The sequence below is a fragment of the Lolium perenne genome, chromosome 2 (assembly GCF_019359855.2).
Source record: "Lolium perenne isolate Kyuss_39 chromosome 2, Kyuss_2.0, whole genome shotgun sequence".
In the NCBI taxonomy this organism is placed as follows: Eukaryota; Viridiplantae; Streptophyta; class Magnoliopsida; order Poales; family Poaceae; genus Lolium; species Lolium perenne.
The window spans coordinates 119,627,696-119,653,624 of record NC_067245.2 but is presented as its reverse complement, the minus strand read 5'-3'; positions in this window follow the sequence as shown (position 1 = coordinate 119,653,624).

Below are 25,929 nucleotides of genomic sequence, written 5' to 3'. Positions count from 1 at the left end.
ACCAATGCACATAGTCTTCTTATGTCATATAGTAAGCATTCAAGTAAGTTGATAAACAAGGTCTTGACATATTCAAACCAGAAAAATCATGTATCAAGCTAGACCCCTAACCCTAAACTATGTCTTATGAAGTCAAGCATGAAGCGAGATGTGGTTTTGGTTTCAAACATGGAAATTTCAAAAAACCTCTCAAGAGCTTCATTTTGGAGTGACTACGAAGGATACATGCTTACTTTTTCATATTCATGCTTCAAACTTGTTTAAATCATGGTCAAATCTAGGATTTGACCAAGATTCAAAAAATTGCATAATTTTTTTAAAAAAATCAAAAAATGAAAAACCAAGGCACATAGGAAACTATGTACTAATACAGTATAATAATCACCCGAGTTATTAGAGCAACAAGTCTGTCACTTACGTGTGGTTCCCATGCGTGAGATCCCATACTTTAGTGAGCACAAGTCACATACGCTAGGTAGGCAAACTCCCAGCCATCTTCTTTGTCAAGAGAGAGGCATCAAGACTCTCTCTCTCTCTCTCTCCATCTCTCCAATTATCCACCTCCATTGGCTGCCGGTTTTGGCAGGGTGTTTCTAGCTCAGCTCGGAGGCCATGGTGTGCAGGCTCTGTAGCCATGGCGATTTCGTCGCGCCAAGTAGTTCGTGCCCGGCTGCAACGAGGATCAATCCGGACGGTGGCTGTTAAGGACCCGATCACATTTCTTGCTTTCAGCCTGGGGTCTACCATGTAAATCTTAGGGATTTAGATGTAATTTCCTATTTATTTTGTGTCTTGCTGTAAACTGCTCTCTGATGCGTATTGGAAATCTGGGTCCTTCAGGATCGTTCGGTTGTTCCTCTAACAAAAAAAAATCTCTCTCATTCTCGGCCTCGCTCGCACCCCCTACGCACTGACAACCCTGCACAACAGTCAACATCAACCGAAAAATGGTAGACACCATAAATAAGTGGGGCCCCGTGACTGCTCTCCCTTCGTCTCCTCCCCTGTGATCCCTCTTCCTCCGACTCCCGACCTTACGGAAAAGAAAAATGAAATGAAAGAGTTTCACTGGACGGGCAAACACATGTGCTGCCTAGTAATAATAATAAAAACGTACAAAAATTGACCTACGAATCTATTATTAAATAAGCTAAACTAGGGTTTTGCCCAGTACTACGGATCAATTTCATAAAATCCAACTACATGGTTCGATTTTGGCCTGCTAATATAAAATTAAATAATCCGACCTAGTATTCCTCTAAAAAATCATTTTGGTATGCATCGTTTGGTATTTTTCAAAGCTAGAGTGCTTACTCCCTTCGTTAGCAAATAGTCTTCGTATGTCATATAGTAAGCATTCAAGTTGATAAACAAAGTTTAGACATATTCAACCAGAAAAATCATGTATCTATCCCCTATCCCTAAACTCTGACTTATGAAGTCAAGCATGAAGAGATGTGGTTTTTGGTTTCAAACATGGAAATTTCAAAAACCCTCCCAAGAGCTACATTTTGGAGTGACTAAGAAGGATAGATGCTTAATTTTTCATATTCATGTTTAAACTTGTTTAAATCATAACCTAGGATTTGACCAAGATACAAATGGGCATAAAAATTCAAAATAAATCAAAATAAGTGAAAAACCAAGGCACATAGTCTTCTTATGTCATATAGTAAGCATTCAATTAAGTTGATAAACAAGGTCTAGACATATTCAAACCAAAAAAATCATGTATCTACCCCCTAACCCTAAACTCTGTCTGATGAAGTCAAGCATGAAGAGATGTGGTTTTGGGTTTCAAACATGGAAATTTCAAAAACCCTCCCAAGAGCTTCATTTTGGAGTGACTAAGATGGATAGAGGCTTACTTTTTCATACTCATCTTTTTAACTTCTTTAAATCTTGGTCAAACCTATGATTTGACCAAGATTCAAATGGGTATAAAAATTCAAAAAATAATCAAAAAAATGAAAAACCAAAGCACATAGTCTTCGTATGTCATATAGTAAGCATTGAAGTTGATAAACAAGGTCTAGACATATTCAAATCAGAAAAATAATGTATCTACCCCATAACCCTAAACTTTGTCTAATGAAGTCAAGCATGAAGAGAAGTGGTTTTGGGTTTCAAACATGGAAATTTCAAAAACCCTCCCAAGAGCTACATTTTGGAGTGACTAAGAAGGATAGATGCTTAATTTTTCATATTCATGTTTTAAACTTGTTTAAATCATGGTCAAACCTAGGATTTGACCAAGATACAAATGGGCATAAAAATTCAAAATAAATGAAAAACCAAGGCACATAGTCTTCTTATGTCATATAGTACGCATTCAGTTAAGTTGATAAACAAGGTCTAGATATATTCAAACCAGAAAAATCATGTATCTACCCCCTAACCCTAAACTCTGCCTTATGAAGTCAAGCATATGAAGAGATGTGGTTTTTGGTTTCAAACATGAAAATTTCGAAAACCCTCCCAAGAGCTTCATTTTGGAGTGACTAAGATGGATAGAGGCTTACTTTTTCATACTCATCTTTTTAACTTCTTTAAATCTTGGTCAAACCTATGATTTGACCAAGATTCAAATGGGTATAAAAATTCAAAAAATAATCAAAAAAATGAAAAACCAAAGCACATAGTCTTCGTATGTCATATAGTAAGCATTGAAGTTGATAAACAAGGTCTAGACATATTCAAATCAGAAAAATAATGTATCTACCCCATAACCCTAAACTTTGTCTAATGAAGTCAAGCATGAAGAGAAGTGGTTTTGGGTTTCAAACATGGAAATTTCAAAAACCCTCCCAAGAGCTACATTTTGGAGTGACTAAGAAGGATAGATGCTTAATTTTTCATATTCATGTTTTAAACTTGTTTAAATCATGGTCAAACCTAGGATTTGACCAAGATACAAATGGGCATAAAAATTCAAAATAAATGAAAAACCAAGGCACATAGTCTTCTTATGTCATATAGTACGCATTCAGTTAAGTTGATAAACAAGGTCTAGATATATTCAAACCAGAAAAATCATGTATCTACCCCCTAACCCTAAACTCTGCCTTATGAAGTCAAGCATATGAAGAGATGTGGTTTTTGGTTTCAAACATGAAAATTTCGAAAACCCTCCCAAGAGCTTCATTTTGGAGTGACTAAGAAGCATACATGCTTACTTTTTCATATTAGTTACAACATGTAATCTTGTTGCAAACGCTGCATGCTCAGGGCACTTTTGTGTCAGCTATTTCAGCCGTTGGATCCATAGCTAAAGCAATGGGCCTGCCGAAGATAGTACCTGGGGTTTACTGAAGGCCCACTACCCGAAGAATAAGAAGATTCGGAAGCTCAAGATATTATTAAGGAAAGCTAGAGTTGTAATAGGAAGCATTATTTGTAATCTTGCGGGATGAGTTAGAAACCCTCCCGGACTCTGTAACTTGTACGATACGAATCCCTCGGCTCCGCCTCCTATATAAGGGGGAGTCGAGTGACAAAGAAATCATTGAATCATTGTCTCTAAAACCCTAGTTTTCATAATCGTCGAGTACTTTTCGGCTGAAACCTTCGAGATCTACTTGCCCTCTACTCCCAACTAAACCCTAGTCTACAACCCGTAGGCATTGACAAGTTAATACCTTGTCAATTGGCGCCGTCTGTGGGAACTAGAGGCGTCAAGGATATGATTTCGATGGCACGTTCAAGATCGTCGACTTCATCAACCGCAAGCAACGCGATGGATCGAGGTAAACAGATCGCAACTGGTCTTGTCGATTTTGTTCCTCACCCGCCCTCCCGTTTGGATGCGTATGCGTATCTGGAGGAGCCTATGGAGATGACGTTGAAGATTTCACTTTCGCGTCGAGAAAGAGGGATCGTATCGTGTCGAAATTCCGATTTCGTCGGGATCGTCGGCGGTCGATTCCGATTTTTCAAGCTATACATCGTCAACCGAATCAGGAGAGGTAGAAACTTCGTCGTCATGCTTCATCAGCACCAGGGCAAGAGAAAAACTTGCCAAGATCTTCAGCGACATGTCGTTTGAGTCATCTGCGGACTCCTATATAAGCGATGGCTCAAGCAGTGTCGACAGCTACGACTTCATCGACAAATCTACTACAGTGGGCAAGGTCTTCGCCAATCTTCATGATGGTGTCACCAAACCCAACATAGATCTGAATACAAAGTATCACCAGATTTATGTCATCGGAGAGCCAAGTCATGATCAGGAGGAAACATCTGAGGCTTTCGACGATTTGGGAAATCCATACGTCGATCCCTCTGATTTGCGATGAGGCCTAGGCAATAAATATATCGGGCCACAGCCGCGAGACAGAGTTCGACTCCCGCGAGAAGCATGGGATAGAGCCGCAAGGGCTATGGATGGCTCAGAGCCAATGGCTACCACAGCCACGCCAGAATTATTACAAGCATATCAATATAGGCTCGCACGAGCTGCAAGGGAATTGGAAAAACAGACAGCTGAGCTAAACAGAAGAAAAGAGGTAGCCTCTGCATCAAGTAGGCGAAGGGCAGAGCTGAGTCGACAATCTAGAACTTCGGGTGATAGCCACAGGGAAGCTCGGAACAGAGCAAGATCAAGGTTGCAAAACGTACCTGAAGGAGAAAGAGAGCACTTGGTTCAAAACCTCGACATGTCTTTTATGTCGATAGACACAAGAGGAAACATCATACCCAAGACACCAGAAGCTGGGTATATGGCGACACAAGCTTTCATCCTTGCATCCAGACCACCCCCAGGAGATCCAGGGGAGGCATTGTATAACATGGCAATGGCAGGAGTTGGAGCCATGGGGACGGCGTTTGTGTCAACACCTCCCGAAGGAACAGCAAGGCAAAATAGTCCACGACCTGCGGCAGCAACAGCAGCAGCTCCCGAAGGACCAAGTGGAGCAAGGGACACGGCAGCACATGCAAGAGTCGACAGAGCGCGACAAAGCAGAAGGGAACATCGGCAGTCCCCAGAGCTAAACGACGAGGATATGTGTGGGTTGCCATGCTTCACAAGGAGAGTTCGAAAAACTCGAGTCCCTTCAGGATTCAAATTACCAGATAACTTCAACAAATTCGACGGCCTTAAAGATCCAGAGGATTGGCTAATCGACTATCTCGAGACGGTGAAGCTCACAGGAGGAACCAGAGCAACAGCTATGCAAAGCATCTAGGTGCATCTGAGTGGAGCCGCACGATCTTGGATAAAGAAACTTCCTCTAGGATCTATCGACAGCTGGGAAACCTTCGAGGACATGTTCGTCAAGAACTTCCGGTCCACATGTAAAAAACCTGCGTCATTAGAGGAGCTAAGAGCGTGTCGACAAAAGCCAGACGAGCCTATAAGAAAATATATTCAAAGGTGGAATATCATCAAAAACTCGGCAGAAAATATATCTGACGAGCGAGCAATAGATGCGTTTGTCGCAGGAATCAGGCGTGGAGATTTTGTCGAGGATTTGGGGAGGACCAATCCAAAGACAGTATCCGCGTTAATGGAAATAGCAAATAGATGGGCAGATGGAGAAGATGCTGTTCACAACAAACGGCATAAGTCGCCAGAGGAAGACCGCGGTAGAAATTATCAACCAAGGCGACGATTTCCTTGGCAGTACTCGAGCTATGATGCTCCAGGAAAAATCTCGGCTGGTTTCCGAGCAAGCGCAGGAGGAAACAACAGAGATGAGTACCAGAGAAGCAACGAGCAACGAGGCGACAATAGAGATGACTCTCGAAACAATAGACAAAATAGCAGGCCAAGGTTCCAGAGACCTTTCGTGTCTCCCGAAGAGATGATGAACGGGCCGTGTCAGATGCATTTTTTCCTCGACAGCAACGGAAAAAGACAGTCAGGACATCTGCAGAAAGATTGTCGCAATTTCCAGGCAATGCTAAGGTATGCAGGGCATGCTAATGCTCAGGCAGCACAGAGAAATCCTCGAGAACCCAGGAGTGAGATTCACTTGCCACCTCCTCCCGCGATTACGGACGACAGTCGACATCAGCTCAGAATAGCGGCAGCACCTCCACCACCGCCTTACGTGGATCCTAACTCTAACGGAGCGGTCTCGATGATTCAGAAGGGAAGGCCATCCAATAGAACTCAGAAAGTAATCTCGCGGCAGGTGTTCATGGCAGAAAAAGTGCCTCCACCAACAGTCGAATACCTTAATTGGTCAGGGCAAGACATTGGCTTCACCATAGCGGACCATCCACAGCAAGTTCCTCGACCAGGGCAGTCAGCACTCATACTACCAGTGGTCATCGCAGGATTCAACGTATCTCGCGTGTTTATAGATGGTGGTAGCAGCTTAAACCTTATGTACGCAGATACATTAAGGAAGATGAACATATCCCTAGCAAACCTGAAGCCAACAGACACGAGATTCCATGGTATCACACCAGAAAAGCCAAGCTATCCGCTGGGGAAGATTTATCTCGACGTTCAGTTTGGGACCCGAGAAAATTACAGAATCGAGAAGTTGCAGTTTGAAGTCGTGGATTTCCCATCACAGTACCACGCTCTGTTGGGACGACCAGCATATGCTAGATTTATGGCGGTACCACATTACACGAACCTGTTGTGGAGAATGCCTGGACCTAAGGGACCAATCACAGTCAAAGGAAGCTTCGCCCTAGCCGACAAATGTGATAAGGATTTTCATCGAATATCAGAAACTTTCGGCATGCAAGCTGAGTATTTGGCGTCAAGGCTCATGACTGACTACGACGTGCTGCCAGACGTTGGAAGGCCAAATAAAGAATCAACTTTCAATACTGAGAAAAATTCTAAGGAGGTGCAGATTCACCCGACAGACCCGAAAAAGACGACATCCATCGCAAACGACATGGACCTCGCATAGGAAAGCGCGCTCGTCGAGTTCCTCCGTGAGAACTGGAAAATCTTCGCATGGTGTCCAGCTGACATGCCAGGAGTACCCAGGGAACTTGGCGAGCACCACCTAAACTTGGATCCACTAGCGAGACCAATCAAACAACCTTTGCGACGTTTTTCGGAACCAAACCACAAGGCTATGTTGTCAGAAATTGATCGACTAAGAGAAGCTGGTTTTATCAAGGAGCTGCACACAGAGGCCACATGGGTAGCAAATCCAGTGTTGGTGCCGAAGAAAAACACTAAGGTCCTTCGCATGTGCGTCGACTTTACGTGTCTCAATAAACATTGTCCAAAGGATCACTTTCCCCTCCCGAGGATCGACCAAATTATCGACTCCACGGCAGGATGTGAACGTCTTTCCTTTTTGGACGCATATTCTGGTTACAACCAGATCAGGTTAAAAGAAGAAGACGAAGTAAAAACAGCATTCATCACACCTTACGGCGTGTTTTGCTATAGAACAATGCCCTTTGGTTTGAAAAACGCGGGGGCAACATATCCGAGGATGATGCAGAAGTGTTTGGCGACGCATATTGGAAAAAATGTGCAAGTATACATCGACGATGTCGTCATAACGTCAAAAAAGGGGACGACGCTGATCGAAGATCTCAAGGAAACCTTTGACAACCTCGATAAATTCTGCCTCAAGCTGAACCCGACAAAGTGTTCCTTCGGCGTCCCAGCAGGAGAACTTCTTGGGTTTCTAGTTTCAGCAAGAGGGATTGAAGCAAATCCCGACAAAATACAAGCTATCGTAACAATGAGGAAGCCAACAAAGTTGAAAGAAATACAGCAATTAACTGGGCGAGTCGCAGCTTTAAGCAGATTCGTCGCCAGGCTGGGAGAAAAAGCGTTACCGTTTTACACTTTAATAAAGCAAGGGGAGAAATTCCAGTGGAACGAAGAAGCCGATAGAGCTTTCGAGGATTTGAAACGCACAATCTCGACACCACCAATCTTGGTGGCACCGAAGGAAAAGGAACCTCTCCTGCTATACATTGCAGCCACACCCCAGGTGGTTAGCACGGTGCTAGTCGTCGAAAGAGAAGATGAAGGGAAACTCCATGGAGTGCAAAGGCCGGTATATTTCATCAGTGAAGTTTTATCGCCTTCCAAATAGCGGTACCCGCAGTACCAGAAACTAGCATATGGAGTGATTACAACGGCAAGAAAGTTGCGCCACTATTTTTTGGCACACCCAATAATAGTAGTCAATGAAGCACCTCTCTCAAATATACTGAACAATCCAGAAGCTACAGGGCGTGTCTCCCTTTTGGGAATAGAACTTTCCCCTCGGGACATCACGTATGAAAAAAGAAAGGCAATCAAGTCTCAAGTTTTGCCAGATTTTATTGCAGAGTGGATGGAGCTGCAAAACACGGGACCCCCAGATTTGTCGAGAACTTGGACTATGAACTTTGATGGATCCAAGAGAGTAGAAGGAGCTGGCGCAGGAGTGATACTTATATCACCTGAAGGCGACAAGTTAAAGTATGTCCTGCGGATGACGTTCCCAAACGCATCCAACAATGAATCAGAATACGAAGCTCTCATACACGGGATGAAGATGGCGAAAGCTTGCGGCGCAACTCGACTAAAAATCTTTGGCGACTCACAATTGGTGGCTCAGCAAGTTATGAACCAATGTGATGCAGTCAATGATAGCATGATAGCATACAAGGAGGTGTACAATGAGCTTGAGAAGCTGTTTGATGGATGCGAGGTAAATCACATCAGTAGGTTGAGCAATCATGAAGCCGACGTTCTCGCAAACATCAGGTCGCAGTGCCTCCCAATCCCACCAGGTGTATTTTGGGAAGAAATAGCGGAGAGATCCACAAAGCCGAAGAAGGCGCAGAAAAAAGCAAAGGAAGAAAAAACTTCGGCGCCCCTCAAAGAGGCCGGGGAGGACGAAGAAGACCAAGAGCTTGTGATGATGGTAGAAGTTCCTTGGATGCAAGCGTACATATCGTATATCCTTAGGAAAGAAATACCCGACGATCCAGTTGTGGCAAGGCGAATTATTCGACGGTCCGAAGCTTTCACAGTGGTCAAAGGGGAGTTATACAAGCGAAGTATTTCAGGCGTCCTGCAAAGGTGCGTCACACCCGAAGAAGGAAGGATAATCCTAAAGGATGTGCATGAAGGAATATGTGGTCACCACGCGAGCAGCAGAGCTATTGCAGCCAAGGTTTTTCGGGCAGGATTTTACTGGTTGACAGCAATCGAGGATGCAAAAGAGATAGTAAGAACCTGCGACGCGTGCCAAAGATTCGCCGCAAAACCTCACTCTTCGGCGGCAGAGCTGATGCCAATACCATTGTCGTGGCCCTTTGCCCAATGGGGCCTCGATATAGTGGGCAAGTTGCACAAAGCTTCGCCAGGAGGATATGAGTACCTGTTGGTTGCTGTCGACAAATTCACAAAGTGGGTAGAAGCGAAGCCAATAAATTCACCAGATGCAGCATCAGCAATAAAGTTTGTGAAAGGCCTCGTTTTTCGGTTCAGAGTGCCTCATAGCGTTGTCACAGACAACGGTACCAACTTTACGTCCAAGGAATTCAAGGAGTACTGCGCAGAAGTAGGCATTAAATTGCACTTTGCGTCAGTTGGGCATCCGCAAACCAATGGCCAAGTCGAGAAAGCCAATGGCATCATCTGCAATGGTATCAAAAAGCGCTTGCTAGGACCGCTTGAAAAGGCTCGACATACCTGGCCAGAAGAATTGCCAAGTGTTTTATGGAGCATCCGAACAACACCAAATACGGCGACACAAGAAACTCCGTTCTTCCTCGTCCACGGAGCTGAGGCGATCGCCAATTGAGATAGAGCATGATTCTCCAAGAGTGACAGAGTATGACGAGGAAACTTCAAGAAAAGCTTTGGAGGACGACGTAGACGCACTCGATGAAGCTCGAGATGAAGTACTTTCACGAGTCACCAAATACCAGCAGGACCTCAAAAACTACCACAGTCGACGGTTAAGGCCAAGATCTTTCCAGGTCGAAGATTTGGTCTTACGGTTAAATCAAAAAAGTACTGAAAAGCTCGAGTCGCCTTGGCTAGGCCCTTACATCGTCACAGAAGTAATCGAAGGAGGTGCATACAGGATCAAGGACAAGAAGACAGGGGTTCCCGAGAAAAACCCCTGGAACGTGGCGCAGCTCGGGTGGTTCTACGCCTAGAGTCGAAATATAGTCCTCCTCTGTAAATATACAATGTACTGAAACACCCGCGAGTTTTCAGACGCACTCTTTTCCTTTTCGGGGCACCGAGTGGGGCCGGAAAGGTTTTTAATGAGGCGGGCTCGCGGTGCTGCAATATAATAAAGATAGTGGAGATATACTTCTTATTCTTCGACACGCTCGGGGGCTCAATGATTTCAAGTTACAAAATATACACAATATAGATAAAATAGACTTACCGAAATATTTCGCTTTGGTACAAGAATACCTCGCTAAATAGGACGTCGGGAGCTAACAACTACAAATATAGTATACTCGTCAAAACCCTATTGCTTTGGTCTGAAAACCTCGCAACAAAAATATAGAACTTCGCCACCAAGACACTCGGGGGCTCGTAACCCATTGAGAGCAAAATATATATATCTCCTTGTAACAAGAGAAAAATCTTCGGGATAACAAAGCAGCATAAATTCCAGCCAAAAGGCTCGGGGGCTCAACGATCAAAAATAGAAACAATACATATTTTCAGAATTGATAGCTTTACAATATAGATCATGTTTTCAAATACACAAAGACATATCAATGGTGAAACTACAGCAAGAAAAAGGAGAAAACCCTCAATGGATACCTAGCACATGGTCTATGGTTATTCGCTCATTGGAAGGACGAGTACTATGCTCGGCATAGCTATCCGAAGTAGTTCATCCATCATATCTTCGGCTACAGGAGTCACCAGATCATCAATCTTGCCCATATTCCTCTTTTTCTTCCACATCTTGGCCAGGCACGTGGGAACAATTTGATTCATGGGCAATTTTGGATAGAAATTTTTTATCATCATCATAGCAAATCTTGCGCCAGCAGAGAGTTGAGCCCGCACAAAGCCATGGATTCGAGGAGCATCTCGAAATTTTTCCATTAAAGCAGGAAGAGTTTCTGGCATCTTGTTGCGAGGGAACATGGTTCCATAAACCAAAAACAAAGTCTTCGTACAGAAGTCAAGGAAGTCACGGACCTGAGCCGCGCGATCTTGGAATCTGACAATTTGGCGGGTACGCTCAGGGGTAACCCAAAAATTAGAACCATGTTGTGCAGCCAGTCTGAGCAAAACATTTGCTCGAGCTTCAACACGTTGATCTTCGGCAGCAGTATCCAAAAATGAGCCTGGTACAGCAAATAAATTGTCGAGGAAGGAAAAAGTAGCGAAAACAACGTCCAGCATGATTATGAACAGGAAACATACCTGTCATGTCCAGGATGGCGTCAGTCATTCGCTAAAGCATATAATTTTCTCGAGAAGAAGCTTCGGTAGCCTCAGCAACAGCAGCATCCTTTGCAGCAATGGCTTCTTTCGCCTATTGAAGAGCAACTTTCTCTCTCTCGGATGCTTGTCGAGATTGCTCCATCATCGCAAGAGTTTGTTTCTTCATGGATTGGAGTTGTTGGCGAAGTTCTTGCAAATCTTGCGACAAATGTTGATTGGAAAAATCTTCGGTAAGGGTTTTCTTCGAGAATGAAGAAGCAGGCGAAGTATCGGCAGAACAAGGATTGGCGGAGTAGTTATCGAATATCAACTGGAAAAGAAAATTTTAAACATCAAACGATTGCGCAAGACAGAATTCCATTGATCTTCATGAAATTTACATGGATATTACAGAAGGGGTTCTTCAAAAGGGACTACTAAGGTAATTGTCGCCAAAGCTAATATGGCGACAATAGCTAAAGAAACAGAAAAAATAAAAAGAAGGGGCATTCAACTAGACCTCCGGCTTTGATGAGCTAGGAGTTGAAGATGGCTTGATTCCAAGATAGGCCAGGATTTTCTTCGTGTTGGGCTTTGCCGCCTTAATCAGCGATCGCCATTTTGTTTGCTCTATCTGCTCCGTGTCGCCTACTTTCGCCCAGTCAATAGTTTGTTGGCTATCAGCGACCAAAGCAACAGTGTTTTCGACAGCAATCTTCATGTTCTCCTGGCGCATCTTCAGTCCAAGATCCTCTGGTGGGTTGAAGTCCTTGGCAAGAGCAAGGAAAGTCTTGGGTTCCTCTTTCTTCGGGAAGAAGTAGGGGAACAGCCGCAACAATCCTGAGTCAGCATGTCCAATGCCTTCGCGAGCTTCGGTTCCATGAAACTCAAGGATAAAGAGTGCGTCAACGAGAGGATCGTTGTTGGGATCTTCAAGCTCAAATTCTTGGTTTGTTTTACCTGTCGCAGAAAATATATGTCGGTCGACAGCAAGTAAAGAAAAGCAAGTCTAAGAAAAATAGAATGGATCGACAAAATTACCGACAAAACGCTGACTCTGCGTGTTCAAGCGCTTGATGATCGCCTCTTCACGAGTAGCCTGTGCGGCTTTGTACTCGTTCAAAGCAGTTTCGACATCATCAAGTCTTTTCTGCAGATCTTTGACACCAGCAGCTTCTGCCTTGGCTTTATCAGCCTCCGCTTTAGCTTTGCTAGCATCAAGTTCAGCCTTCTTGCGAGCCGCTTCACTTTGCTCTAAATTTTGAGCAAGTGTGTCGACAAGCTTGTTGGCTTCCGCAAGTTTTTCTGGCAAAATAGCTAAGAATCGTCAAAATTGCGACAAAACAGGAGCAAGAAGTTATAAACAAGGGCTAGCAAAGAATTATTACCTTCAGTCTTGCTGGCATACTCACGGTACCCAATGAATTGGGCACCGATGCGAACAAGCTCTTTGATCATAGGCTGTCAGAGAAAGACAAAGAAAGAAAACGTCGGTTTGGGAAAAATATGGAGGAGCTACCCAATTGGAGGGTAGGCTCCGGGATTGTTTCAACCCTTGTCCTTTTTGGTGAAGGGACAGGAGGGCTTGAAGGAGGAGTAGGAGCGCCGACATTTTGTTGAGGAGGCTAGGATTCCTCTCCTTCGATTGGCGTCTCTGAAACAACCAGAGTGTGTGACGTACTCATTCGAGCAGCCACATCAACAGCTAGTACTTCTTCCTCATCATCACTGCGATTCAATGTCGGCAGCATAAAAAGCAAGATAGACAAAAAACTTCGAGTACAAAAATAAAGGGAAATAAAAGGTGTCTTACGAGCTGATGAGGAACTCAAGGTATGGATCGTAAGCTGCCTTCTGGCGTGAAGGAGCAACTTCTTCGGCTTTGGAGGTGCCGGAATCTTCGACATCGTCCCTTTTCCTTTTGTTCTTTGGAGAAACAGCAGGAGGAGGAGACTGTGCCGATGCAGTGCCTTCAGAAGATCCCGCAGATTTTTGAGAATCTACGGGTTCATTCACAAAAGAGGGGGCATCCTGGTTGTCGTCGGTGACAACGGCCCTTTCCTTGACTTCTCCACCTTCAGGAAGGGGAGGAAGCGAGACAAGATTTGGATGGTTCTATATAAAAAACAGGGCAAGGTGTCAAGAAAGGAGTTACAAAAAAAGATAGCAAGGCAATAACAAATCAATCGACAAAGTTTACCTTGGGAAGCGCATTGGTGGCGCTGTAAGGTTTTACACGACAAGAAGAAGGGACAGGATCTTTTTTGCTGAGGGAGGAGATTTTTCGGACAAGCTTTTCTAAGTCCTTGACCTCTAAATCCGCCGACAACCGATCTACGTCCTTGTCGCCAGCGTACTTCCAGAGAGGGTATTTGCGAGCTTGAAGAGGCTGCACCCTGGTTCTAAGAAAATACGCTGTGATCTGAATACCTGACAGCTCCTTGCCGCGAGTATTTTGCAACTCATGGATACGAGTCATCAGGGCCTCTGTCGACATTTTTTCTTCTTCGGTAGCCTCTGCATCCCAAGAGCAGCGGCGAAGGATTTTCTCGGCACCATCGAAGGGAGGGATGTTGTCTTCAGCACATCCATGGTTTTCTTCCTGAATGTACAACCACTTCTTGCGCCACCCCTGAACTGAGTCAGGGAGTTTGACGTCGAAGTAGTCGACTGTGGGGCGAACGGAAATAACAACGCCACCTATATTATAGGCGACGTTGGGAGAGCCATTACGGCGACAAAAGAAAATGCGCTTCCATAGCGCCCAGTTAGGCTGGACGCAAAGGAAGGCCTCGCAGAGGGTGATGAAAATGGAGATGTGGAGGATAGAATTTGGCGTGAGGTGGTGAAGTTGCAGACCATAAACGAAAAGCAGTCCGCGGAGGAAAGGATGAATGGGGGAGGAGAGACCGCGGATGAGATGGTCGATGAAACTTACCCGATACCCCATTGGAGGGGTTGGGTAGCTTTCTTCACTAGGGAAGCACAGCGCCTTCGGCTTCTTGCTGATCCCCAGCTTCTTCAGGAGATTGATGTCCTAGGTGGAAATTTTGGACCTTTCCCACTCCGCGCTTCCTAGATCTACGGCAGCCATTGACGACTCCAGCGTGCTGTGTCTGATGAACCGACGAGGTGGCATCAACAATGGCGCGGGAATGCAGCTTGGAGAGGATGAGCTCAGGGAGTTGTGGGGCGCAGGAGGAAGTTTTGCAGATGAAAGCAGGGGAACGGCGCGAGCGGAAGTGCTCGAGGAAGAAGAAGAGGATCTTATATAGAGGTGCGGTGAAGCGGCGGACCGTTGGATGGAAAAAGTGTGCGGCAGATGATAACCACGTGGAAACAGGGGTAAAAAAGTATTTTAACATTGGAGAAGTTACGGTACGTGCGCCAGGAAAAGCGGAGGACGTGTGTCCCCCACCTGCACGACGTGTCAAGATAATGGTTACTTTGGGCCCGCAAGGCAGCGGGCGAAAACTTCTCGCGATTTTCGGACTCGAAATCGTGGCTATCGTCAGCAATAACGTCACCTTTGCAGGAAAAAAATCGCCTCAACAGTTTCATAAAAAAAGGCGACATGGAAAAATAGTGGCGAGCCTTTGATCAAATACAAGTTTTTGATCAAACGCTCGGGGGCTACTTTTGAAAAATGAAAAGATCAAGAAAGACAAAATAGAAATGGCGAGAGCCTATGATCAAATACAAATATTTGCTCATAGCCTCGGGGGCTACTCCCATCGGGAGCGCTGTTCGCGCACCCGAGAAATTGTAAAACTTCGGGAGAGAAAGAAAATATAGCGGCATAAGACGTGGAGCCTACACCCAAGCACAAGTTCTTGGCTGTAGCCTCGGGGGCTACTCCCATCGGGAGCGCTGTTCGCGTGCCCGATGAAATTATAAAAAAGAAAGAAAGAATGAAAAGAAGAAAGATAGAAGAGCAAAAGAGTATATTTCGAGTTATAAATAACTCTGCATATACTCCCATCGGGAGAGCAATATAAGTCATCTTTGACTCAATAAAATGTGCCATTCAAACAGCCGAATAAGCACTCGACAATATATTCTCAAAACGCCAAAGTTGCGGTCAATTTCTGAATGCCGCAAAACTTTGCGAAGGTAAGACCCCAGATCCGTTCTGTGAGGCGTGGCGCCGTCTCTGACGTCGGTTTGCTACTTTTATCCGTATCAACAGATACGAAGAAAAATCCTAACGGACGCGTTAGGTACCCGATAAATATGACTAAGACTCGACAGAATGGTAAGACCTTAAGCGGCACCTGTCGAAGTTTACACCAGTATCCCGAGATCATGTCCAGGGACGTGATCTTGAAGTAGGTTTTGCGGATTGCCACTAGAGCAGTTAACTAGTACCTGATCCATCAGATGAACTAGCCCCAACTACCATTATCCCTGTACAATATAGAAATTTATGTGAAGAAATATAGAAAAGTTTTAAGTTGTTGAGTAAAAATAAACAGTCGAGATTTTCCCTGACTCTACGATTCAAGCAAAATCTCGGGGGCTACTGACATAGGCATCCCCAATGGGCCTGCCGAAGATAGTACCCGGGGTTTATTGAAGGCCCACTACCCGAAGAATAAGAAGATTCGGAAGCTCAAGATATTATTAAGGAAAGCTAGAGTTGTAATAGGAAGCATTATTTGTAATCTTGCGGGATGAGTTAGAAACCCTCCCGGACTCTGTAACTTGTACGATACGAATCCCTCGGCTCCGCCTCCTATATAAGGGGGAGTCGAGGGACAAAGAAATCATTGAATCATTGTCTCTAAAACCCTACTTTTCATAATCGTCGAGTACTTTTCGGCTGAAACCTTCGAGATCTACTTGCCCTCTACTTCCAACTAAACCCTAGTCTACAACCCGTAGGCATTGACAAGTTAATACCTTGTCAATGGGCGTACACTTTTTTTGGTCGGTGAAATTTTCATCACTTTACCCTGCGTCTCTTTACTGTCTGTCATTAGGTCCCATCGTACTAGCAGGCCCATAATTTACAGAGACGGGTACATCATAACTCGGTGAAAAGACTTGTTTGTGCGAGCCCCTGCACGCGTTCTGCCTCGGTGTGGTCTCGGTTCCTCCTCTTTCTCTTTCTAAAACCACACGGATCTGGGAAAGCGCAGATGAGAGTTTGAGAGGATGGCGTGTCGGAGCTAGCGGGCAGCAAGGGCCGCTGGAGTACTGGAGTAGCACCGCGACCTGCGCTGGCTGTGGTGCCTCCAGGGACATGTTGGACGGCTCTCCTTGTTTCCACTCGGCGACCAGCGCCCGGCGCCCCGTCTCCCTGATCTTCATGCGCGGCCGGGGATCCACCTATCAACGGCAGCAACTCCACCGAGATCGACTTGGAAGGTTTCTCTCACTCCCATGTCCTTCCATATGCGGTTTCATGACCCATTGCCTATCGGCGGATCCACTTGGCCAGGAGAGGACCAGCGGTGGGCGGGGCAGCGGCGGACGGACGGGACAGCGTTGACCGGGAGAGAACTGGGACGGCGGCCGGGTCAGCGGCGACGGAAGGCCGGGAGAGAACCGGGACGGCGGCTGAGACAGCGGCGCCGGAATCGTACGGGAGGCGGCGGCCATGCGCCGCGCCTTCCACAACAACGACTCTACTAGCTAGCAGCGCACGCCCCACGGCTTGCTTCGCCAGCGTCGGTTCCCGCAGCATGGAAGCACGGTGGCAGGCGGCATCAAAGCTGACGACCAGCTGCTCAGAGTCGCCGTCCGAGAGTGGCAGAAGTAGCAACGCGTGCACGTCGAGCCGCCGTTGAGCAGCGCCGAGCTCATGGTCACCATCTGCAGGCGGTACCCTTGCGCCGCTATGTCTTTGTACCAGCACGAGCAGCCTCTCCTGTCGAACCTGTCACGGCCGCCATACATGGTTGAGTGCACCGGCTTCCACAGCCCGGCTGTGCACCTTCCCGGTAGCCTGCTGGCAGGCCCTTTGTCGCTGCTAATGGCAACCCCCAATGCCCCAAGGAGAGCAGCACCAGGACATGGCGGTTTGTGTGTGCACGGCTTGAATGGTTGTCAGGTTCAGCCCGTCTCAAACCATCTTACAGTTTTATGCTCGCGGTTTCGATCCTGAAACCAGTTGAATCTGGTATAGGCGGTGTAGCTGGTACGGCGTGGGCTGGGCACATGGTTTAGCTGGTTTGACACCAAACCATGAACATGCTTAGTCTTAGATGCAACCACCTCATGTCTGCTTGTCTGCGATATGCCCGGGGTTGGAAACCTGCAACAATGACTCGGTGAGTTTCTGGAATTCGAAGTATTTAGAAGGCTTAAGTATTCCGAAAAATGTATGATTTTAGCCTCTTCGGCCTTATACCATAGGGAGCCATGTGAACTTTACGGCGATTCAACACATGCTACAGGTGTTATCATCTAAATCTCTTAGTTTCTTCTACTTCTATTTTTCTTGTGTCGGATTGAGTGCTGGTTGTTTCCTCTGCTGGTACAACTTGGATAGGATTCCTGTGTCTTCACATCTAGCATGTTGGGGTGAACTTGAGGTTTTGCATCCACCTGCACGCATAGCCCCCCGCCCAGCACGCCTGCTGTCGGAGCGCGACCCTGACTGCCCTCCAGCCTCCCTGCACTCGAGCCCGCATCCGTTGCGCGTGCCGCTGACATGTCTTCTGCACCCACCGGTTCCACGTCCACATGGCGGCGGCTTCACTGCAGATCGACGACAGGAATACTTGCGACTCCCGGCGACCGGATCCAGTGAGGTTCGTCGCGTCTTGGGCCTTCTAGGTATGACTCATTGACTTATTCACATCAGCCCACCATGATCAACCCTGCCTCCATCCAATGCTTACCAAGCGCCACCGTCGTCAGCATGGCCACGAGCAGCACAACCGTCGTATCGGGCGACGCATTCACAGGTTGCTAACATTCCTGTAATGCCCTTTTCATTTCTTTTACATCAATGTTTCCACTACTGGATCGGTGTAACAGTTGATGTAAAAGATCAACAAACGAGTTAGCTTAGTTGCAGATCAAAATGTTTATAGTTAGTTTGGCACTGACAAAGCAACTTAATATGTTCTCATGTAGTTCCTTCATGTTGTTTGTATTATTCTCTTAGAGCAGCTATTAAAATATTTAAAGAGAAGATAACCGTTTTCAGTATTGAGGTTTCATGCAGCAGTTACAGGCCAAATCGAATCAGCCATGAGGATATGAAACCTTAATCCTACGTTAACTCTGTGACTTTTTCTTCCTACTTATATCCCGAATTTCCCTCATGTATTGGTAAATGAGTGCTTTAGATATTAAATTCTCCTAATATATTCGTGAATCTTATCTAAAATAGGTATGGGTGGTTTATTTGCTTATTGTACAGGTGGAAAAGATATCGAGGGACTGTTGTGCTGATTCTGGGTTTTGGGCTGTATGTATCTTACCTGCTAGCTGCTGCCCATAGAACTTTTGGTGTGTCATCTAACTTATGAATGTTACCTCTCAGTTGTTACATAAAGCTTTATTTTTTGTTATTCTATATGGCTATACATATAGATCAAGTACTTTCGTCTTCATTGTAATATCCAAAAAAATTGCTTTTAGTTTACTTACTTACTTTGTCGTTCAGATTGATTTAAAACAGTCAGTAATTATTGCATAAACCATGTGGGTCAGAGTGTTGGTGCTTGCAAACCATTTATTATGGTATATGTAGGAGATGGAAAATTCAGATCAACCCTTTCCAGAAAAAGTTAATCCAATCACATGTTAAATAAATAATTAAGTGCATGTTTTGATAGTACATAATGATCACTTCTATGATTTCAAGTATTTAACAATTATCTTTTGGTAGGAGTCAAAATAAAATTAGATTCTGCTTCGCGTTAGTAGCATGTTTCTTTTTCTGCATTTGATAGACCATCTGGAGTTTTTCACTAGCACTTCCAGTAGAGTCTCATTGCTTCTTGAATGAGAACAGTCTCAGGTGAAAAGAAGAGGTGCACACCTGAAGTATGTCCATGTCATGCGTTTTGGGGGCCTCTAATTAGCTACCCATAGTGCACCTCTGCAAGTAAGCGATTCAAATATTACCTTTTCACTTTCTTGGTTCTAATTTTATAGTGAATATGCTAATAATATTGACCTTTCCAATTAACTTAGATAGAGTTACCATGAATGCGTCCTATTTGGTCCATATTCATTGTGGAGACATATGCATAATTAAATGTGCAAGTCTATGTACCAATATGTCGAAATTTCACCACCGTTTGTGCACTGGTGGTGAAATCTTAATTTCACCAAAACGGAAACAATTATTTGAAGCATTCATTTTGTGTTGTCGGTAGTCCAACTTCATATGAGATTTTTGTTTGTTTGAACACTCCTAGCGAAGATAAGCTGCTATCAGATGATCTGCGGTTTGCGCTTTTCTTTATAATTATGGTATTTTGCATTAATCTGTTGAACTGATGATAGCACATTAGTAACTCTTCGTACCACAAGTCCACGAGTGTCAATACAAACGTGTTAATTTGGTATACATGCATAACCTCATTTTGTACATATATCATGCAACTTAACATTTTAAGAAATAATATTTTTTCATGGTTGAGTAGCAATAATATACCTTTGTTCGGTTTGCAGTTGCTCGATCATCGCCTTCATGGATGGAGGTAAGCGCATATCAGCTTCTACCAAGCATGACACCCTAGGTAGAATCTGTCGGCACCATTCGATGGTGAGTAGCTGGTGAAGTGAATGAAGCTTGTGTTCCATGTGTTTACTTTGAATTTTTTGAGGATGTCTTCGCCCCGATGTTGGGGTGCTCTGTGTCCCATATCATCTATCGATGTTATCATTTATGACGCTATTAAAAAATTCTAAGGACCCCTAGGTCCATGTACCATGTGTTTTCCCAAACCTAAAAGTTTGTGTTTTTGTGTTCAACAAGATTCTGCACACTTTACATTTTCAGTTAAGTGTTTGGTTGGACAGAGTTAGCATGATATTTAGTACAGGCAATGGTGAGAAGTAATGTTTTGCTCTTTACTCTTGTGGCTTTTGATGGTCTTGGTGAATTTATAGGCTATATGTACTCTTGCTCTATTAGCGTTTTGTAACTTCCTTCCCTCAAAGTTCTGCTCCCTTGATCCTTAGGAGAGATGCAGCAAGTTAATACCTTTATTGACCAATAGAACAGAAAGGTTTTCCACAACTTTGGTCTAGATTTGAACCAGTGTATATTGACTAGATCTATTATGCGATATGTCAAAATATATCATGTAAGGTTGTACCAAACGTTTCCTTGTCTTGGTTGGATAAATGCAAACATTTTTGTGCTCAATATTTATTTTTCTTTTAATATTCATGATTTAAGTTGCATTAGCGAATATTGTATATAGGCACAATTACTATTTTTATTTTTGGTTATTTAGCCTCACTGATTGAGGTAATTTGGATTATGGGTAAACAATGGTGAGTGATGGATATAAGATGTTTCAGTTCCTGTGAACTCCAACATGCATTTTTCTTGAGATTCTAAAACTTCGTCTCAAAGTTAACCAGGGTTTCTTCATGCGGCAGTACTACCAACCGTTATGGTCTTGTTTTTAGGCAATGGAACCGATTTAAATTCATGGCTACTTTATAAAATGTTTCTGACAATGCTATGACATTCTACATGAAGAACTGCTGAGTGGGGATAAGCAATGCAACAATGTCCTATGGTTTGGTCCTTTCTCACTCTGAATTGGGGAAGATCAAGGAGGATGTCACCTAAGGACCGTTTCATATCAACCCAACTACCCAAGCATGCTACAACACCAAAATATACATAAGATCTATAGGGCAGCAGATACAAAAAATGAAGTTTGCACCAAGGAATGCAAGATATCAAAAAGATAAAAAAACTAGGGCAGATCGAGGAGGATATCAAGACCTACTATAGATGGCGAGGCGAAGCTCGCCTTTTCATCTAGTTCATGTTTTAAACTTGTTGAAATCTGGGTCAAACCTAGGATTTGATCAAGATTCAAATGGGCATAAAAAATCAAAAAAAAAAATAGAAATATTAAAAACCAAGGTCTTCTTATGTCATATAGTAAGCATTCAATTAAGGTGATAAACATGGTCTACACATATTCAAACCAGGAAAATCATGTATCTACCCCCTAACCCTGAACTCTGTCTTATGAAGTCAAGCATCAAGAGAAGTGGTTTTTGGTTTCAAACATGGAAATTTCAAAAACCCTCCCAAAAGAGCTTCATTTTGGATTGACTAAGATGGATAGAGGCTTACTTTTTCATACTCATGTTTTTAACTTGTTTAAATCTTGGTCAAACCTATGATTTGACCAAGATTCAAATGGGTATAAAAATTCAAAAAATGATCAAAAAATGAAAAACCAAAGCACATAGTCTTCGTATTTCATATAGTAAGCATTCAAGTTGATAAACACGGTCTATGCATATTCAAACTAGAAAAATCATGTATCTACCCCCTAACCCTAAACTCTGACTTATGAAGGTAAGCATGAAGAGATGTGGTTTTTGGTTTCAAACATGGAAATTTCATAAACCCTCCCAAGAGCTACATTTTGGAGTAACTAAGAAGGATAGATGCTTAATTTTTCATATTCATGTTTTAAACTTGTTTAAATCATGGTCAAACCTAGGATTTGACCAAGATTCAAATGGGCATAAATATTCAAAATAAATCAAAATAAATGAAAATAAATGAAAAACCAAGGCACGTAGTCTTCTTATGTCATATAGTAAGCATTCAATTAAGTTGATAAACAAGGTCTATACATATTCAAACCAGAAAAATCGTCGAGCTTAATTACCTTATTAAGCAATATAGTAGTATCATTATTAATATTAATAATACTCGCGCATTTCAGAAGTTGAGTGCTAAACTTTGCCCAGCTTAGAATAAGTATTGCTTTGGTACTATTTAGAAATATCAACATATCTAGTTAGAATAGACATTTGCAATTTTGTTTCTTTTATTTCAAAATTGTGTCACTCTTTCTAAAAGATTTCTCTTGTTGGTGTCAATCGAAAGAATCATTTTTCAGGTAGGAGGAATTTAAACGCTTGAAAATGGTTCATGCCGGTGTCTTAGCTCCTAAAAGAATTATACACCAATTGATTTGATGAATTGATGATTTACTCTAGTCTGCTTCTAGACCAGGCAGCTAGCGATTATTCATATGTACTGCATGGAGCCCCCAACTTTTGACTTCCCATGTCGGAAAAGGCCTGTTTAATAATCTGGAGCAGTGAGGTATCCCGAAGTATCTAGAGGGTTCCAGTGTTTCAGGCTTTCAGCATCGCCAGTCCAAGGGAAGGATGGGTGACGAATCCATGCATTCACAACCGTTAGATCTGAAGAGTCCTTGTATGATGAGCGGTAGATTGCAAATCAACGGCTTCAATTACTTCAAATGAGCATTGGCCGGAAGGCTGACAGAGTGAAAAAATTCAAATTCAAAAGCTTATGTATAGAATAGAAAAGAAATACAGTAATAAAAAACATGTAGATAGATAGAGGTATAGATAAATATTATAGATAAATAGATCTTTTTAGCCCAAAAAAGAAGAGGACGGGGAAATTTACACCAGCAGACACCTCCCTCGCGCACCTAAACTTTCGAACGTGCGCCCAATATTTCAAACTCTCGCCTTTAACCCAGCACCCAGCCCACCTTGTTCTTCTCTAGACACCTCCTTCGGCGCCCTTTTCTTCTCTAGACACACCGTCGGTGAACCAGGCCGCGCACCAAAACTTCCCCACGCTGTCTATCAGCCGCGTCAGCCAGCGACTACTGGTGGTGACGTTCTTCTCCAGCCGCACCGGCAGGCGCGGTCAGCTGGTAGATCCTCACGGTATGCATGCTATCTTCAGGCCTAGGCAAGTACGACTCATTATAGTTCAATCGAAGTCAGTCGCCGTCGCCCAGCCCTTATAAGTTCATTAGTTCGTTCGAATCGATCGGTTGATATTGTTTTCCTCTCGATGTGTTTGTTTGACATTGTTTTCTGCTTTACCTATTTGCTTGAATTCTTTCATACTGTACACTATACTGCTCACCATTGCCCAATGTCTGTAGTCGTCGCTTGGCGCCAGTCCTCTATGGGCATGTTTGTAATCTTATTACTTCTGGGTTATTTGCACTGCTAATACATCGGTTGACTTACGGCCAAAAATAAGAAAGAATTTGTTGTTATTATATTGCTTTCGATTCATCTGTTCGCCCCCAAGCATTTACAGAAGCTGCAAGAGATTCAAGGATGAAATGGCTGTCCTTGTTCGCAAGGCAAAGAGGAAATCATATCATGGATTATCATCATGGGTAGAACATTTTTAGCTAAATTTTCATGTTTGGGATCTACGATCCTTTTAGTTTCTGCTCTCCAGTAATCTTTTCCCTCTTTTTTATTACAGTGAAAAAATACACAGGGAGGAATCCACTGTCCAGCCTAAAAAATAGACCTCAGTTGGTTTGCTGAAATCGGCTCAAATAACGTGGCATTTAGTTATATAGTTTTATATTCCACCTGTTTGCTCAGATATGTTGGTTTACTTCGTGCGCAACCTGTTGGGCAAATATGGATGCAGCTTCAGTGACTTTCAGGTCAAAATTCTAGCGGTTGAGTGATTATTGGTTGGATCCATTCCTGAAGTCACGGCTGGACTTTTGACCTGAACGTCAGTGTAGTTGCGTCGAAGCTCCAGTGACGTTCAGGTCAAAAGTCCAGCGTTGACTTTGGTTCAATATCAGCCATCCAAAGCCAATCGAACGCACATGAATGTATCTAACCAAAAATCACTCAACAATTAGTCGTTTCCGGACTAAAACAATGTTTATTCCCAAACTTTTTTTCGAATCCGACCAATCTTTCCCAGAATGCAGAAGAAATATATAAGATTAACAGGAATGTTGTTCTTTTTTCTGGACAGTTTGAATTTTAAGTTTAAAGTTGGTTGTAAAACATAAAATGAGGTTTATTAATAAACAATATGGCTGAATCTGACGAACATCCCCCAGAATGCATAACCCAACATATAAGATTTACTAGATTTTTGTTTCAAAATCTTCTAGGCAGTACGAATTTTAAGTTTAAAATTTTCTCGTGAAACTTAAAATGGGTAAATTTTGGATCCATTCTCGTGCGTTCGATCGGCTTTTGATGGCTGTTATTGAAACAAGGGTTAATTGGTTCTATGCCACTCCTCAATTCACAAGTTGTGTTTATGCCATTACAAAAACTGAAGTTGTGTTTATGCCACTCTCAATTCTCAATACCCCTTCTATGCCATTTTCAACAATACAACATGAAAACGGTTCAGCAAATAGTCATATTTCAGTTTATACTTTCGTATCGACAAAAATAATCCTGTGTTCAGATTTGGAGCGCCTTTTGGGTGTTTCGGGCACAAAAAATATCCAAAATTTTCAATTTCTGGCAAACAATAGAACTTCTCAGAAAAATCTAAAAAATTACAGGAAATCAAAAGCACTGAAACGAGTATACTGTTTTAATTTGAGCCATTTATGTGTAGATTTGCATAAAAAACTGACATTTTCTGTTCTGTCTAGAAATTGGTAAAATTTTGTCCAAAAATTCAAACATATTCGAAAAATCTGAAAATTTTACAGAATGTCAAGAACACTAATATGAGTCTACTATTCTAATATGAGCCATTTCTGGGCACATATGATCCATTAAACATAGGTTCAAAGTACGGTCCAGATTATCTGTGAGAGTATGTACAAACTGTAGTATAGGGTACAAATACTGGATACATAGGCAGTATATGATGTTGTATTCCTGAAAATGGCATAGAAAAGGGTATTGAGAATTGAGAGTGGCATAGACACAACTTCAGTTTTTGTAATGGCACAAACACAACTTGTGAATTGGGGAGTGACATTGATACGTCCATTTTGCATCACTATTTTATATCATAATTCACTGTTATTCATTGATATATTTCATATTTGGAGATGATACTTATGTTATTTCATTTATTTTGCATGTTTCATGATTATTGGAGAATCGCGCACCGGAGTCAGGATTCTGCTGGAAAAAGCACCGTCAGAATGCAATATTTTGGAAGATCAACAATTGACGGAAATTATATGGAAAATCTTATTTTTCCAGAAGACGGAGGTAGCCAAAAGGAGGAGCCGAGGAGGGCCACCATGGCCCCCCCATAGGCCGGCGCGGGCCCAGGGCTGGCCGCGCCGCCTTGTGGGGAGGGGGCCCACAGCCCCCTCTGGCCTCCTCTCCTTCGCGTACTTCTTCGTCCCGAAAACCTAAGCTCCGGAGGATAGTCGGGAAGAGTCACAGCCGCCTCTGCGGGGCGGAAAACACCACAGAGAAAAGAGCTCTCCGGCAGGCTGAAATCTGCCGGGGAAATTCCCTCCCGGAGGGGGAAATCGACGCCATCGTCACCGTCATCGAGCTGGACATCATCTCCATCATCATCACCATCATCTCCATCATCATCACCGCCATCTCCACCGCTGCACATCGTCACCGCTGTAACAATTAGGGTTGGATCTTGATGTTTTGATAGGGAAAACTCT